Raw genomic sequence first — 19,297 nt, forward strand, 5'->3', positions numbered from 1 at the left:
TGCCAAAGCTACTTCTGGCCTCTTGGTGACTCTTAGACTTCTCTTTTTAGACCACAGTCTTCTCACGTGTTTCTGACTCAATTTGTTTCTACAAAACAGTTTCCCTGTTGGTCTGGGGAGAGGACTCCATAAATCAGCCAGCCTCTGGGTGGCCCTGTCTGACTTCTGACTCTGCCTCCCTGGCCTTTTGGTTCCCACACTAGGCTTGCCCTGGTGCTGCCCCTGGTTGCTGGCTCCATATTAGCCTTGATCTCTAGAGCCCTCCCTCACCTGAGGCAGCTACAGTCTCCTCTTGAGTTCCTGCTAGTCTTGTCCAGTTATCCCAATTTACTTTCCTCTTCCTATTGCTTTCCTCGGAGATTTAAGAGTGAGCTCCCTACACCTGCACACACACCCTGGGGAGGAGCGGGGAGACCAGGATTCCAGCTATGCTTCCTGCTTATCACAGGCCCTAGACAAGTATTTCACTTCTGGTGCATGTTTCCTCATCTCTGAAGTTCAGGTGCTAATAGCCCCCACTTGTTGTTGGGCTTTTTTATTGCTGCTGTTTTGTTGTTGTTTTATTCTTTGGGGGGTGTGCCACCAAGCTCCCAAATACATGGAAACTTACTTATTCTTGCTGGCCTTCGCTTGGCTTGTTTCTTACCAGCTTTTCTAACTTAAATTAGCCTGTTTCTCTTAATTACAGTTTGCCTCTGGTTTTTACCTTTTTTTTTTTTATTCTATATATTTTCTTCCCTTCTTACTCTGTGGCTGGCTATATGGCTGTGTGGCTGGCTATATGGCTGTGTGGCTGGCTATATGGCTGTGTGGCTGTCCCCAGGGGTCCTCCTCTCCTCCTTTTCTTGCTCCTCCCTCTCTCCCAAGACTAGATGTCTCCTATTTTTTTTTTTTTTGCATACAGACATTTTATTAAGTTTTTTTCTACAACAGACTATAACACCAAATTGTTTAGCACAAATCTGTTTAACTGAGAGGTCAAATAGATCCGAGAAACATGAAAAATTAAATACTTAAATTAATCAAAAGGCACTATGACACCACCTAAAACCTACTACCACAGTGGTAATAGGCTAAGGAAGATTGAGCTACAAGTTTTCTAATGTGAATGTTAGCAGTTACATAGCAAGAAGCAGTCTATCTTACAGAAGATTATAGTACAATGATCGCCAAGTCCAAGGTATTTGGCCAAGAAAAGGCTAAGATGGCTGAAGGTAAAGCCAAATGGAAATGAACATGTGAAGAGAATTCAAGCTATAGAGTTAAACAGATAGCAATGGATCAGGCTTCTTCCTCCCAAAAATTACTGCATTGAGCTACCTGCCCCTGCCTACCAGGGTGCTCAACTACTGGAATTATGTTGAAGGATGCTCAGGGTTCTTGCCATAGTGTAGCACAAACCTGAAAATGTATATCACATATGGGCTGGCTTTGTTGCTAGTTATTCTGAATGAAGAAAACCCCCAAAGCAGTCACATGCAATGGAGTGTGAGCTTTGTCAATCACAGCCTAAGGACCTTGTGGAATACTCTCAACAGTCTATACATCTTTCAGCAGCTGAGCTCTAGTTAAAGCTGCAAGGCTCACAAAATAAACAAGAAAGCCAGGATGAAACAATGCAAGTAGGACATCCTAGCAGTTAATCACAATGCCTTTTTCCAATTTAGGCTAAATTCTAATGTATCTAATGTGGGATGTAAAAAGCTACACTAGAGCAAGCTGGGTCTTCCGATGAACTCACCAAATACCAAGAAAAACAAGGGGTGGGGTTGGTTTTATTTTTAAAATGCTTCAGAAGTTATTCTATTATAAAGGAACATGGCTGAACAGGTAGGAGACAGACTCTCCATTGTGGGTTCTCCTGATAGCTTCTGCAAGGTTCATGGAGATGTCAATCACCTGGATTTTGGAGCAGTGCTTCATCTTATCCTCCTGAGGTATGGTATTGGTGACTACTACTGCTTCAAAGCATGCGTTGTTGATGCGAGAAATGGCTGGGCCAGAAGAGATTCCATGAGTCAAGATAGCATAAACTCTGGTAGCTCCAGCTGAGAGAAGTTTGTCAGCAGCATGACAGATTGTACCCCAAGTGTCAGCCAGGTCATCCACAAGTATGGCCACCCGGTCCTTCACATCTCTCACTAGCACCATGCATCCACTTCATTGGCCTTCTTGCCTTCCTTGTGAATCAAGGCAAAATCCACATTCAATCGGTCTGCAATAGAAGTCACTCTCTTGGCTCCACCAGCGTCAGGTGAGACAATAGTCCAGTTTCTCCACTCAGATATATTTTCCTTTATCCACTTTAAGACAGCTGGCTCCGCATACAAACTGTCCACTGGGATATCAAAAAAGCCCTGAATTTAAGACGCATGTAGATCCATAGTGATAATATGATCCGCTCCTGCTACAGATAGCATATTTGCCACAAGCTTAGCCGAAATGGGAGCCCGGCTCTTATCCTTCTTATCCTGGCAGGCGTAAGGGAAACACGGGATGACTGCAGTAACCCGGCTGGCTGGAGCAATCTTGCAAGCATTAATCATGATCAGAAGCTCCATTAGATTGTCATTTATCTCACCACACCCACTCTGAACAATGTAGACATCCTCTCCACGTACACTTTCTCCCAATTTCCACACAGGTCTCCTGGTTGCTGAATTTCTTAGTCACCACCTTGCCTAGCTCCAGGCCCAGGAGGTCAGCAATTTTCTGGGATAAGTCTTGGTGGGAGCTCCCGCTGAAGATTTTGATGTTAGGCATCTTGGGCAACTACACAAACGCGCCCTTCGCTCAGGGGTCACTGCCGCTGCGGAGACTGAACCCGAAGTCAGCCGGTTGTCTGACCACCTACAGCACGGCATTGCTACTCTGCCATCTTACATTCCCACCCAGCGCTTGGCTCTAAATTCAGATTTCTCCTATTTATTCTCTCTGCCTGCCAGGCCCTACTATTTCTCTCTCTTGCCTAACTATTGGTCATTCAGCTCTTTATTAGACCAATCAGGTGTTTTAGGCAGACAAAGTAACACTGCTTTACAGAGTTAAACGAATGCAACATAAATGAATGAAATACATCTTTGCATCATTAAACAAATATACCACAGCATATGAATGTAACACATCTTAAACTAATATTCCACAACACCCACTTACTGCATTATTGTGAGGGTTGTATGCATTAATGAAAGAATAGCATGTCTTACATAAGGCATGTGGTAACACCATAAGCTCCCATTTATCATTTATTTACTGTATCAGGATTTATTCTAAATGTCCTGCATCTTATTATTCTTTTTTTCCTAAGCAAGAAAAATAAAGAAGAACCAACCAGGAGGTAGTGATGCACACCTTTACTCCCAGCACTCAGAAGGCAGAGGCAGATCTCTGAGTTTGAGGCCAGCCTGGTCTACAGAGCAAGTCCCAGGATAGCCAAGGCTACTGGTAAATGCCTGGAGCTGGTGAATCAGGTTGAGCAGGGGAGGCAGAGGCAGATAGCCGCTGAATTTGAGGCTAGGATGCTCTGTATAGCAAGTTCTAGGACAGCCAGGGCTATATAGCAAGACCATTTCTCAAATAACAAATGATAATCTTTTTATAAACAGGAAAAGAGGAGCCATCCCGTATTTCAATTTAAATTATTGCCCATATTTATTAGATAAACCCTCATCAACAGGAGTTGAAGAACATTATCAAAAGTCATCTCAATTTCTGCTACTCCAAAGATTCCTAGCCAAATATCCATAACTGGTCAAAAAATAAAAATAAATCAAGTTATGATTGGTTGAAGAATCTCCCCATCAGAACCCATAAACCCATAAAACAATCATGGAATACCCAAGGGACCAGAACTCCTGAAGGTGCTTCACACATGGACCCACACCTGTCACAATGTCATAATATAGGCAGGATTCTGCATGCGTCTTTTGACTTACTATTAAATCATGAACAGTTTCCATGTCCCACACGGTATAGTCTTTGATTGTGTGTGTCTGTGTATGTGTTTATATGCTTGTTTTTCACATGTGCTCAAGTGTATTGTGTATGCAGGTGTATATGGAAGTCCAACGACAACCTCAGGTATCATTCCTCAGGAGCTTCCCACCTTACTTGTCATTATTTAGAGAGAGTCTCTTCCTTGTCTTAGGATCCACCAGTCAGCCCAGGAAACCCCAAGAATCTCCCTGGTTCCACCTCCCAGGACTGGATGCATGCCCATAAACCTGGCTTTTTATGTGGATTCTGGGGATTGCACTCAGGTCCTCATGCTTGTCTGAGCCATTTCCCAGAGCCATCTCAATGACTGCAGAATAACATTTAGTTAGTCTTCAGCCAGTTCTCAGCAACAGAGTTAGCAAGCCGAAGAAGAAAACTAAAGTTTTCAAAACTTTTGTTGTTTCTATCACTTTATGCTCCCCTGAGATGATGTTAGTAGAAGATTGTATCTGGGAAGCCTAAACACTCCTCGGGAAAGCAAGAAGAAGAAACTAAGATGGAGTCAAGCATCCCATGTGGAATCTTTGATATGCTGCTGCTGTCTTAGTTAAGTTTTTTATTGCTGTGAGGAGGCACCATGACCACAGCAACTCTCATAAAGAAAACATTTCATTGAGGTGGCTTGCTAACAGTTTCAGAGATTCAATCCATTATCACCATAATGGGAAGCATGGTGGTGTGCAGGCAGATATGGTGCTGGAGTAGTAGCTAAGAGTCCTACATCTTTGCCGGGTGTTGGTGGCACACACCTTTAATCCCAGCACTCGGGAGGCAGAGGCAGGCGGATCTCTGTGAGTTCGAGGCCAGCCTGGTCTCCAGAGCGAGTGCCAGGATAGGCTCCAAAGCTACCAGAGAAACCCTGTCTCGAAAAACAAAAACAAAAACACAAATAAACAAACAAACAAACAAAGAGTCCTACATCTTGCAGGCAACAGGAAGTTGACTGACTATCACACTGAGGGAAGCTTGAGCAAAAGAGACCTCAAAGTCGGCCCCCAAAGTGACATAATTCCTCCACCAAGGCCATACCTCCTAATAGTGCCACTCCCTCTGAAGGTCATTGTTTTTCAAACCACCACATTCCTGGTATTTGTTTTAGTTAGGGTTTCTATTGCTGTGATGAAACACCAATGACAAAAAAGCAAGTTGGGGAGGAAAGGGTTTGTTTATTTGGCTTACACTTCAGCATTGCTATTCATCAATGAAGGAAGTTAGAACAGGAACTCAAATGGGGCAGGATCCCAGAAGCAGGAGCTGATGTAGAGGCCATGGAAGGGAGCCACTTATTGTCTTACTTCTCCTGGCTTGACAGTTCACCTTCTTATAGAACCCAGGACCAGCAGCCAGGGATGGTACCACCCACCATGGGCTGGGTCCTTCCCCATTGATCACTAAATGAGAAAATGCCTTACAGCTGGAGGCATTTCTTCAGCTGAAGACTGTAGCTTATGTCAAGTTGACACGCAAAACCACCCAGCACAGCTGCCTATTCATCTTGGCCAGATTTACCACTGCTCTTATTCTTTAGGCTGTTTATGAAGATACTCACCACACAGTATTTTAGAGACTTTGCTACTACAGTCACATTAGTACTCACAACCATGTTCTGAGAAAGGTGCCACCAACCCCATTTCATAAAGAAGGATGCAGGAGCTCAGAGAGATGAAACCAAGTTCCCAGAAGAGCGGGTACTAGACACTCCATGCAAGCAAGCCTATGCTTTTTCTGCTCTGCTGCACTGCACTTCATCACTCCCCTTCTCTCCATCTACATGTGTGCACACTGGGGTTTTCACCTTCTGATGGGTGGAGGGAATGTGGGAGAGGTAGCCTAGGAGGGAGGTCCATCTTCAGGCCTTCTTTAAAGAAAGTTGCTCAGTCTCAGCTGTCAGTCTACAAACCATTTCTCTTTTCCTGCTTGCTGGTAAGAAGTATATTAAAGATAATTTTGTTTATGTACACACACACACACACAGAGAGGGGGGGCATCCATGTGGGCGCTGGGGAGATGCCTCAGTTAATAAAAGTACTTGCCACCCAAGAGTGAGGACCTGACTTCTAATTCCAGGATCCCATATAAAGCTAAGTGGTATAGCAAGGATCTGTAATCCCAGCATTCCAATGGTGAGATGAGAAGTGGAGACAGGGAAATCCCTAAAAACTCATAAGCCAGCTATCTGGCTTACACAGAAGCAAAACAACAAGAAACCCTGTCTCAAACAAGATGGGAAGCGAAGACTGACACCTAAAGGTGTCCTCTGACTCTCATGCATGCACTGTGGCATACATGCACCCACACTCACATACAACATGAACATGAATGTGAGAGAGAGAGACAGAGAGAGAGAGAGAGAGAGAGAGGAGACAGAGGAGGAGGGACTGGAGAGCTGGCCTACTGTTTTTGCAAAAGACTAGAGTTTAGTTCCCAGTACCCATGTCAAACAGATCACAACTACCTGTAATGCTAGCTCCATGGGTTCTGATGGCCTCTTCTGGTCTCCTCTGGCACCTGAACTCACATATGCACATAGCACACACATACACATAATTTAAAATAAATGTTTTTTAAAGGAAGAAGAAAATGAAGAGGAGGGTCTATCTAAATTTATCAACGACAAAGACTGATCAATGTGCTTTGAGACTAATTATCTTTCAGAAACCATTATTCATCCTGAGCTGATATCCAACTTTCCAATGGAGTGACAGTGTCCTTATGTTAAAAATGCAGGCTATTCTTGTATTAGAAACAGTTCTGGCCAGGCATTGGCGGCGTATGCCTTTAATCCCAGCACTCGGGAGGCAGAGGCAGTCAGAACTCTGTGAGTTCAAGGCCAGCCTGGTCTACAGAGCAAGTTCTAGACAACCTCCAAAGCAATACAGAGAAACCCTGTCTCAAAAAAACAAAACAAAACAAGGAGGAGGGAGAGGAGGAGGAGGAGGAGGAGGGGGAGGAGGAGGAGGAGGAGGAGGAGGAGAAGAAGAAGAAGAAGAAGAAGAAGAAGAAGAAGAAGAAGAAGAAGAAGAAGATGAAATAATTTGATCTACCTGACTTTACCAATTTTGTGCACATTTTAAGGCTTCAATTCCTTTAAGTCAACCAATATTAATTTAAGCTTTTTTATATATTGAAAGTGACTTGTATTCAATGTTTTGAAATATTGTCTCCCAAACACAGTGAATTCATAAAATCCCAGATACTGCCCAGTAACACCTCTGATATCTGGAATTTCTTAGTGACCAAAAACAGGGAAGAACTGAGGCAGTCACTGGATGAGTTTGGACAGAGAGGGGCTGGCATCTGCACAAACTGAGGACACCAGATTTGTCTCGCTAAGTGACTGGATTAGAAACCACTGATTGGTGTCATAGATCAGCTGTATGGCTCCAGGAGCTGAGTTCTGAAGACTGGACATATGGTTCATTTGTGAGGCATCATTAAGATACAGTTGACAGACACTTGACTGTTAAAGGCAGAGGAGAAATATCTAATCCCTAGCTGAAAATTCTAAGAATAATTGAATCCAAATGTTCAGATTGTGTCACAAAAAAAAAAAAAAATGTACCAATTTCTTTACTCTGTGTCTTTTCTCCATAGTGGTGATAACTGCCAACAGCTTCAGGTTTATTTTCCACAGAAATGCAAGTAGACACAAGAACCTATTTCCCAATTGTCCCATCAAAAATCTTAGTGATACTGGAGCCAGAATCTTGGATCCAGAAATAAAATGAGACTCACAGGAATGAAGGTAAGTCTATTAGGACATCTGTTTGAGCAGGACAGGAAATTCAGTTCTGAGGAGAGGGAGTCTGACAGGAGGCACCATAAAGAAAGGAGAAGAGGGTTTAGGGGAAAGGAAAGGAAGAGGAATGTCAAAGAACCATGGCAGCTATGGCTGCTGTGTGCAGTGATGTAGGGAGGAAGAGGTTGATGATGGCTGCCAGATGCTGTCTGCCTCACCACTCTCAGAACTCAGTGCTGTAGAGAAGAGGTTCATCTAACAGGTAACAGTGAGGACCCTCCCATACCAGTGGAAAACCCTTATCAGGAGTCTCTTAAGAAATGTATCATGCCAGGCTGGGGTGGTGCATACCTTTAACCCCAGCACTCAGGAGGCAAAGGCAAGTGGATCTCTGAGTTCCAGGACAGCCAGGGCTACACAGGGAAACCCTGTCTGGAAAAAAAAGACAAACAAACAAATAAAAACAATAAAAATAAATAAACAAATAAAAGTGTATCTGTGTGAGAAACACGTAGATTATAAGAATGTACAGCTTTTGTCCCAGTGTATTGCTCCATTACTGGGTGAGTTTACAGAAGACACATAAATGAAAGGTCTTTGTGGAAAGAAAGAGAAAAAATAACAAAGCCATTAAGAGATCTCAGAAAGTCAGCTTTATACCAGTTACAATCTCATTCTGCATATCTCAAAGACCCTAAAGTTTGTAACATCAGATATCACAAATAAATATTATAAAGGTACTGCCAATAAACCTGTAAGTGGTTGTATGTCAAAAAGAAAAGAAGGAAGGAAGGGAAGAAAAGTGGGAGGGAAGGAGGGAGGGAGGGAAGGAGGGAGGAAGGGAGGGAAGGAAGGAAGGAGGGGGAAGGATGGAAGGAAGAAAGGAAGAAAGGAAAAGAGGTAGTTAATATAAGGAGGATCTCATCAAATATTCCTTGTCCGGGACCTTCATGCAAATAAAGGATTTGTAAATTAGAATTTACAGAAAAGCCAGGCATTGGTGGCCCATGCCTTTAATCCCAACACTCGGGAGGCAGAGGCCAGTCTGTGAGTTTGAGGCCAGCCTGGTCTCCAGAGCGAGTGCCAGAATAGGCTCCAAAGCTACACAGAGAAACCCTGTCTCGAAAAACCGGAAAAAAAAAAAAAAAGAACTTGCAGAAAGAATCCATTCCTAATTGGCTGGTGTCTGAGCTATGTTGTTTTATAGGGAGTTCACTGCTCAGCTTTGGTTGCTAGGGCAAGTTTTTAGAAGGCTGACTCCATCTTACACCTGTGTTAGTAGGCTGCTCTATTTTTCATTCTGGGATTGTGTGAGAGCCTTTTGTCCTCATTTATGTCCTGTTGGCCATGCTGTGAAAATAAAAAATAGGTTAGGATAGCTGTGAGTCACCTTCCCAGCTCTCTGATTGCTTTATCCGTCTTCTGGGTAGTTTATTTTTTAGGATTACCTCACAATTGTCCGGAATAAGCTTATGTGTGGAACATCTTCAGCTTGGCCTCCAGATCTACTCTGTTCTCCCCACTCTATAGGAGGCAGCTTGGTCTTCGAGGATGTATCCATGGCTCCATGGCTCCTTTTTGCTGGGCCTCCCTTCGGAGTATTATCAAGGAAAGGAAACATGGGAATGGAGGAAGAGAAAAGAATAAGGTCAAGCAGTTCCTTTCCCTCAGCTCCCTTTGCAAAACCCTACATGGATTAGCTGTGTCTCTCAGTCAGTAGTCACAGGTTCAGCCAGCCTAAAATGCCGCCCCCAACTTCTTCCAATCTCTCTCTGTCTCTGTCTCTCTGTCTGTGTGTGTGTGTGTGTGTCTCTGTCTCTCTGTCTCACTGTCTCTCTCTGTCTCTCTCTCTCTCTCTCTCACTCTCACTCTCTCTCTCTCTTTATTTCTACCTCTGCAACCTTAAGTGGCCTTACCGTAAATAGGTCCCCCACCTCGAAACTGTACTGTCTGTTGGATTTTCCCTACATCTGCCCATAACCCTGTGGGAAACTTATTTGAAAACCCACTTTGAAAATATAATGCCATCAATTTCCAGGATTTGACTATTATAGCAAACTTGTCCATCCCTAAATCAAAGCCATACTTATTGGACAGGCCTGGGTCACATGCCTACCCTTGACCTAGATTGGAAATCAGCTCCTTCCAAATCACGGGTATTGCGAATGGGGAGGAACAGAAAGAAACAATCTATAATTACTATATTTAGCAAAGTAGGTAGGAAGGCATTCTGATCATGTAAATTAGTCTCAATACCCATTCTTCAGCATCAGGACTTGGGTATAAATAAAGACAGTTTCAGAGAATAGCTCCATGGTGAAACAGCATTCAGACTTCCATCCATGTGTGCGCCAATCAATTCTTCTAAAGATCTGGCCACTCATTCTCTGAGCTCCAGGCCTGTTGTCAACTCTCTGCTGAAACAAATTGAAATTTCTATCATTGATTCACTCTGAAATGTCATAAAGCAGCACAAGCCTTGTCTAGCTGAGCAATAAAGCAAACCCTTTTGGCAGCTCAAATGAGCAGCCCCTGACAGAGGACTGGGGGACACACCATTGAACACTGCCAAGATTAGACAATTTGGAAGATGCCTAGTGGCAAGAATGACAAGGCCAAAATCATAACCACTTTGAAAAAAACTGACATCATTTGCAAGATAAACATAAAATAGGACAATAGCAATTTCACCTCAGAGCTGTAGAACATTGAGGGTTGCTACTACATAAAAATCCCATTCTTAGCAGAGATTCCTTTTCATGTGGCTGTTGTGATGGCTCTTCTTGGTTGTCAGCTTGACTATGTCTAGAATTAACTAAAACCCAAATAGCTGGGCACATCTATGAGGGATTTTTGCTCAACTGAATCATTTGAAGAGCATTTTTTAATCTGTATCTTTGAGGTGGGAAGATCCATCTTTTTAATGTGGGCAACACCTTCTGCTTGGCATCCTATATGAAGGACATGGAAGAAGGAAGCTTGTTCTCTCTGTCAGCTTGCTCTCATTTTCACTGGCAAGTCAATTCCTTCATTGACATTAGAGCCTACTTCTTTGGAATTCTGACCTATACTGAAGACCACCTGAGGCATTCAGCCTCAGGACTGAATAACTACTGGATTCTTGGACCTTCCATTGGTAGACAGCCACTGTTGGACTGACTGGACTACAGCCTATATACATATATATTTATTCTATAAGTTCTGTTCCTCTAGAATCCTGACTAATAGAGTTACCCTGATTGCAAGTGACTAGGCACAGTAAGATGAGTCTCTTTGCAGGAAAACCCATGAACCGCATGCCAGGGGCCTCAGTCTTTTAGTATTTGTTTGTTAACCATTAACCAGAAGACCAATAGTTCAGATTTTACTTACCTCATCCTCTAACCCTATGTTTCCATGGAGCCTCCACTGTCCCACTGTGCCTTTCTAATAGAGAAGTTGACATCCCATGACACACTTGGGGTATGTGGCTTTTCTCAGCCACATCTCTGGTGCTGCTCTTATTGGTGCTCTGGAACTTATTTCCACAAGGACAAGCCTCCTGAGCCAAGTTCTCTCCTCAGTTCCCTCGCCATCATCTTCACCTGTGAAAATACTAGGATGTCAGCTCTTGCAGAAAAAAAAAACAGTTTTTAAAAGACCTGGTGTCTCCAGAGTCTAGGAAATGGCAAACTAGAAGAAATCCAAGCACCAAGGACAACAAAATCCCTTTGCCACATTTGAGACCCACCCAGCCTTGGGTACAGTGGAAGAAGGTGAGCATTCAAGGTAAAAATTGGGTTCAAGTCCTCAGTATGGAACCTTGATCAAGTCACTTGATGAATTTCAACAATATTAGTATGAAGCATTTATCCAATTATTCTTTATCAATTAAAAAATCGGGAGTCAGACATCAGAGAAGTGATGGAGACCAGTGACTCCCCTTCTGTTCCTTAATCCAAAACGCTGAGATCTCTCAGCCCTGCCTTATTACTTCCTGTCTCCTATCTGTCCTCAGTCCTTCAAGACCTCTATGGTTAATTTTGGTCACCTAGTAGCTAGCTCTGCCCTCCAACTCAAAGCAAACTTTATTGTCAGGATGTCATCAAAATATCACACATTAGTATTATAGTATGCTTCTAAACACTAATGATATACCAAGTATTTAAATATTTTCATGTGAGGGCTGGTGAGATGGCTCAGCAGGGAAAGTGCTTATTATACAAGCCTGATGACTGGGTTTAGTCCTCAGAACCCAAATAAAAGTAGGAGTGAGCTGACTCCCACTCTGCCCTCCACACACACACTATGGCATGTACACACCCCACGCACAAACAGCATATCATATACACACACAATAATATATTTACAAACAATTTCATAATGAGTTCTCCAAGGTGAAGCAGATCTGAAGTAAAAGTCATCAATAACTTAGAAGACAGAATGGGTGGCAGAAGCATGTCCATTGAGAGCCATCTCAGGAGCTATTCTGTCTGTTTGGTGGCAACTCCTTATTCATGTGTCCAAAAGGGACTCTGAAGCCATATCTAAGTCTGGAAATGTGCACTAAGAAGACCGTGCATTGCCAAGCACGACTCACTGAAAGCACTGAACTTGCAAGTTCTTTAGGGAAAGAATGTGTGCTCAAGTTCCACTCAATAATAAACAATTCAACACATACATACAATTTCAGTGGCATATAATCTCAAACACATGTTTCTCATCACACAGAGGGTGAAGCTGTAGGTTGGACTGAGTCTTATACTCCTCTCTTCTTACCCCAAGGCCCAGGAAGAGTCTGGGATATGCTCTGCTTGTGTGTGGCAGAAAGCAGAAACACTGCCCAAGCCAAATTGGCCATTATGTTTATTTTCTGAATGCATGTATGTGTGTGTGCTCATGCCCATTTATAGGGTGTGGGACCAGGAGTCAACACTGGTGTCCTCCTCTGTAGCTTCTACTTTATTTTTTTGAGGCAGAATCTTTCGCTGAACACAGAAATCACTGTTTCAGGTCACTAACCAGCCAGCAACACCCCAGGATCTGCCTGCTTCTGTCACCCCACAATGCTGGGGGTACAGATGTGTACCACTGCACCTACTTTTACATGTGTATAGGGAATTTGAACCCAGGTCCTCAAGCTTGTACACCAAGCATCTTACTTACTGAGTCATACCCTTGTCCCAGGTCCCTATGATCATTACTGAGTCACCCTCCCAGGCCCCTAGGATCATATCTTCTATTTCCATCCACACTGTACTAGGCAAAAAAAAAAAAAAGTCAAACTTAACATCAGTCTTAAAGGGAGAAAAATCACTACTGTAAGGGTTGGAGGGGTGAGATGAATATTTTCTGACAATAATTCATTCTTTCATAGCTCCATGGAAAAGTTTTGTTTTGTTTTGTTTTTTGTTGTCTTTGTTTTTTTGAAAAGAGTTTTATAAAGACAGTGCTAATAGTTACTGTTTGTTATTCACCACATACGTTGCATTCTAAGCAAATGATGAAAACAGCTCCCTGCTGAACTTGCAACTATTAAAAGCCATTTTAAAATTTCAAATTCTTCCAAGCAATTTTTCCCTGAGTCAATCAATAAGTACTCACTTATTAGTTTATTCTTAGCTGTGGCATTCTCAAATCAGGAACTTTTACTTCAGTGCATTTTCTTCTCTAGTACCAAATAGAAACTTATAAAAAAAAAATATCTGAGCATGTATCAAAGCACGAAAGTGAGTTGGAGACTATCATTAGGAGCAAAAGTACGCATACTTTTTCTGAAAACACTTCCTAAACAAAGCTCTCCCTGATAATTAGATTTTTTTTTCTTTTTGGTTTTTCGAGACAGGATTTCTCTGTGTAACAGTCCTGGCTTTCCTGGAACTAGCTCTGCAGACCAGGCTGTCCTCAAACTTATAGAGATCTGCCTGCCTCTGCCTCCCAACTTCGGGGATTAAAGGCGTGCACCACCACTTCCCAGTTGATATGGAATTTTTACCTACTGTTGAAAACTTCAACCTTTGGATAGAACCTTTATTAACTTTATCTCTGTTAAAGTTAAAAAAAAGACTCTATAAACACGATGTGAAGTCCAACCTTCCCTATACTTTCAGACTTTGGTGTGTTGCTAATATTTGTGTGTTCGCAAGCTTGTGTATGTACACTCTCTCTCTACTTCTCTCTCTCTCTCTCTCTCTCTCTCTCTCTCTCTCTCTCTCTCTCTCTCTCTCTCACACACACACACACACACACACACACACACACACATCTGTCTGTGAATGACACTGTCCTTAATTCCGAATCACTCAGTTTACTGACAGCTCAGAGCCTCCCACCCTGTTCTAGCCCTCCTAATCTTTCTCCCCATGAGTTTTCATCTGTTTGATTTAGAACTTGCTGGAAAAGATAATTTTATCTTAATTTCATACCAGAAAAGATGAAGTCATGAAAACGTACTGAAAAGCATAGTCTTTAGCAAGACTGTAAGAAGAAGACCCAACTCCCATTGCCAAACTCAATGAAGAATTGTTTAGAGTAAAATCAGAACATTGCTCTGGGATTGAGCCAACTAGAAAAACTGATAAACTATGACAGCTCTGGCTTGTATAACCTCTCTGCCCTCGAAATGAACTTTGGAGAGAGGCCATGAAGCAAACCTTGACAATGGGGTGAGGATTGTATTTCCCACTCACAGCAGTGCTTAAAATCTCCCTATTTAAGCCAGCTGGAGGAAAAGTCACTCCCAAATATTTAGACTCTTTTTTAATTTATATGCTGTGTCTGTACATGTTCATGCACACATACATGTAGGTGTCCATGAAAGCCAGAAAAAGGTGTCAGATCCCCTGGAGTTGAGACAGGTATTCATAAGTTACCTAAGACAGGTGCTGGGAATCAAACTCTAGTTCTCTGCAAGAGCAGCAAAGTCTCTTAATTACTGAGCAATTTCTCCACTCCCAGATTCTTCCAAATTAATAGAAAGATAAATTTCTCACCAAGGACAAGACATACTCTAGACTTCATAAAGAAATGGGCTTTGAATGTGGTAGAATGCTTGTTCACAATACAAGGCCCTAGATTTGATCCCCAGTGCCTCATGAAAAGATGGCTAATAGGGGCTGGAAAGATGGCTCAGTGGTTGAGAGCACTGTCTGATCCTTCAGAGGTCCTGAGTTCAATTCTCAGCACCCACAGGATGGCTCACATCCATCTATAGTGGAATCTGATGCCCTCTTCTAGCATAAAGTCATACATGCAGGTAAAGGACTCATATACATAAAATAAATAAGTCTTAAAAAAAAAAGATGACTAATAGGCAGTGATGGTGCACTTCTTTAAAGCACTTGGAAAGCAAAAGCAGATGGATCACTGAGTTCAAGGCCAGCCTGGTCTACAGAATGAGTTCTAGGACAGCCAGGGCTACAGAGAGAAACCCTGTCTCAAAAAAAAAAAAAAAAAAAAAAAAAAGAAAGAAAAAAAGAAAAAAAAAGTGGCAGGAGGCCAATCAAACTAAAGGTTTTCCCACTTCTCTTTTCTAAAAATGTAATTGAAATAATAAAGACATAAAAAAGAAACAAATAGAAATTCTAGAATAACCAGGACGTTATCACAGTTAATCCCACCAGATAAGAATAAGACCAGTAGCACAATTTTTAAGCCAATTTTGAAGCAAGCTTTATTAAATACTGGCCAGGACAATGGCCATGGGCCAGGTCCATACCTGGGATTCACTCTGAATAACATTAGTTAGAGACTTATAAAGGCAAATCCCACAAGGCTATGTACTTCCCACCTTCATTCAATCAGGAGCATATTTCCTGCCTATATACCTCCCACTTATGTGTGATCAAGCACATGCTGTGTAATTAGAGCAATCTAGCTTGTTTATATAAGTGAAAACACTTAGAACTTGTTATCTTACACAAACAATTGCCCCCAATATTCCACGAAGTTATCTGTCCTTGAGCAAGTGGGGCTTACAGGTTAGAGGCATTGTTTTACAGATCTCTTAAACGCAGTAATTTAAACTTAAAACATAACCTTAGCTATCATATCACCACCACAAGAAAGGACAATGAATTTCTAGAAGACATGAAGCACATAAGTAAATGTAACTGGATATGTTTAAAAATAGGGTCTATATATAAATATTTGACTAACCAAGCAAACTGGTAAAAAAAAAAAAAAAAAAAAGAAAGAAAGAAAGAAAGAAAATTGATGCTGGTTGAGCACCTAATGCACCCAAGTAAATAGACAAGCTTCCCCAAAGGGCCATTAAAAACAAGATTCTACACAGAGAGAACACACAGGGAAAAGAATAGGCTTGTGGTACTAAAAGACTTACATTTTAGAGTCTCTTTCTCATATGTCAGACCTATACGGAGATGAGCAGCTCGCCTTGTGTACATCCTCTGAAATGAAAGCATTTTGTTACTGTTTTTTTTTTTCTGCTTTGTTTTGTTTTGTTTTTGTTTTTGAAACAGGGTCTCACTGTCTCACAGGATGGCCTGAAGCTCTATATAGCTCAAGCTTGCCTCAAATTCATAGCAATTCTACAGCCTCAGCTTTCTTGGTGCTGGAATTACAAGAATGAGCCACCACACCAGGCTTTAATTTCCCTCATTTAAATTTATAATCCAAAACTATGAATAAACATAACTCTCACAAACAAAAGATGTTTGGGCTCCTCAGTGATCTGTTTTGTTTGTGAGACAGAGTCTCATGTATTCTATACAGATTAGCCTGGAACTTGCTATGTAAACCAGGATAACATTGAATTTACCATCTTCCTGTCTTCACACCCTCTCCCTACCCCACAAGGCTAAAATTACAATGTACTACCATAGTCCTTTTTATGCTGTACTGGAGATAAAACCTAGAGGCTTCATGCCTTCGTGCTAGGCAAACCCTCTACCTAGAGTTCCATCCCTACTTTTTCAATGATTCTTAAGAGTGCAAAAAGCTCTTGAGATTTAAAAACATAAAGAAAGGAATCCATGTTGCATTCACTTCCGTGTTTGCCTTGGTTGGGGATCAAAGGAGATAGATGGAAAGGCGAGCAGTAGATGCCCTTCCAGCTGCAATTCCAATGGAGGAAGGGTGGCACATAACAGCAATGATGCCCCTTAACTTTACCTACTACTTTTGGTAAAATTTAAACTTTTTTATGAGTCTAAAGTCCTGAAGGAACATGGGTTTCTAAGATCATTAGTAGAAACTGGAAGTGACAATTAGAAAGCTGGTTTGGGAGAACAGATAAGTGTTCCCATACAACCCAGGAAGTGTCTCACACGAGGAGACACTGGGCCACCCCTATACAAATTTGAGAAAATTAATAAATAACCTATAATAAAAAGAAATGATCTGCTGCCAGTTTATGACTCTCTGTCCTTGGGCAAAATAACTCAAGTTCATGACTGCAGCAGGTGCTTTCTTCCTGCCTTAAGATAGTTACCATACCAGGCTCTGGCCTGGCTGTAACAGTGAGAAAATGATGACAGCAAAGCCTCCTGAGGAGTATGCAGAGTCTCACAGATGATGAGCAGTTGGTCCTCTATCTAGTCAGCAAGAGCTAAACTTACTAACCAGTGCTGGGCATGTATACATAAGAAAAAGATGGCCGGGCATTGGTGGCGCACGCCTTTAATCCCAGCACTCAGGAGGCAGAGGCAGGAGGATCTCTGTGAGTTCGAGGCCAGCCTGGTCTCCAGAGTGAGTGCCAGGATAGGTTCCAAAGCTACACAGAGAAACCCTGTCTCGAAAAACCAAAAAAAAAAAAAAAAAAAAAAAAAAAAAAAAAAAAAAAAAAAGAAAAAGAAAAGAAAAAGATGGTATACCTTTTCTTTCTCTCGGCCTATCACAATTTTTTTCTTTTAGGATTTTTTTTTTTTTAATTTTCAATCTAGAAAATTGGGTACTGCAGTAAATTGATACTAGTTTATTTCTGAGAATATTCACTAAGTATTCTACTCAAACTATCAGTGAAAGGGCTTGGCTTTGATTAGGGGGGCAAAGTAGAACCCTAAAAGTAACTCCTTTCCCTATCTCAATTCTGATCATGTGATTTGAAGTGATCAAAATCACACCCTTGTGCAGTTACGTCCCTTTGGAGAAATGACAACATGGCAAATAGTTCTGATGGCTAACATATTACCCCAGTTTCTTGCATAATTCCTCCCCTCTTTTTTTTTTTTTTTTTTGCCCCTTGAAGTGTGTGAGAGAGCAAGTCTGGGCCCTTTTCTTCACTGAGCTTTCACATTCACCCTTCCCTAAAGTAGCAGTCAGGAGAAACAATATCAGAGATTTGCAATGCAAACATCTGCCCTTCCTCTGGCAACTTCCCTCTCTAGGAAAGCCGCTCTGAGTGCCTTTGCTTCTGACTGAAGGGGCTGAAAATGTATTGTGTCTGGTTCCATATCCAAATATCTTGTCATTCCTGACCTCGGCCGGGCGTGTGAGCACGCGTACGGGAGTGTCACCGAGAGAGAAAAAGCTAAGGGGCGGGGTCTTTCAAGAGGACAGGTACCACAGAGCTTGCCAAGGGCCCTAGTGTTCAGGAGAACTCCTCTAGGACTTCTTGGAAGTAGATGTGCAGGTCACATCTGAAATCTACTTCCAAAATCCCATCTCCTAAGTCTGTCCATGCATCATCTTTGTGAGCTTCTGGCATCAAACTTCTCTGAATGTAGGCCTTTTCTAAGCTCAAACTTAGTCATCTAAGCAAGCCATTAGAGCCCTTACCAGCTTTAAAAGTGTAAAGCCAGAATAGCTGGTAAATATATACATATCCTATGTTAATTCTGGTATGAAATTATTCTTTTTGGCCTACATCCTTAGACTCTATTCTCACACATATTTCTGAGTTCTTACTATATATGAGGCACCAAATCCGGCACTTTTTTTGAAGAGCAAACAATTTCTCCCTAGATCAGAGTCTACATTTGTCTTGCTTGAAACTCCTCACATCTACCTCTTTATTTAGGTCTAAGCTAGGAAATACTGAGCAATGGAAACAGATCTTAAAACTAAGTATTCCCTTGCAAGTCAACTGCTACAAATAAGGTAAAAAGCCAGGCATGGTGACATGTGCTTATAAGTTCAGCACTGGGTTGGTATGGACAGGAAGATCCCTGGGGCTTGCTGGTCAGCCAGCTTAAACTACTTAGAAAGCCCCAGCCCAGTGACAGAGCTTTTCTCAAAAGACTAGGTAGGAACCACCTGAAAAAAAGACATCAGAGTTGAATTATGTTCACACACGCACACACACTCACATATACCCAAAGAGAGAGTGTGTGTGTGTTGGATTTATTTTACTTTTTACTCTTTTAGGGGCTCACCACCCAGCTCTCAGATAAATACCTGCAGACTTATTCTTTCCTATAAATGCCCACCTTAGGTTGGCTTGTTTCTAGCCAGCATTTCTTAAATTATCCCATCTACCTTTTGCTTCTCAGCTTTTACCTTTCTCTATTTCTGTATATCTTTTCTTTTCTTCTTATTCCATGTCTGGCTGTGTTGCTGGCCCTGGGCATCCTCCTCTCCTCCTTTTCTCGATCCTGTCTCTTCTCGTTTTTTCTCCTTCCATTT

General features: G+C 42.0%; 1 pseudogene; it reads right to left on the reverse strand.

The window, feature by feature from the left end:
* Positions 1 to 1,353: 1,353 nt before the first annotated feature.
* LOC113835083 lies at positions 1,354 to 2,829 on the reverse strand (annotated as a pseudogene).
* Positions 2,830 to 19,297: the final 16,468 nt, after the last annotated feature.

Source organism: Cricetulus griseus, chromosome 3 (assembly GCF_003668045.3).
Source record: "Cricetulus griseus strain 17A/GY chromosome 3, alternate assembly CriGri-PICRH-1.0, whole genome shotgun sequence".
In the NCBI taxonomy this organism is placed as follows: domain Eukaryota; kingdom Metazoa; phylum Chordata; class Mammalia; order Rodentia; family Cricetidae; genus Cricetulus; species Cricetulus griseus.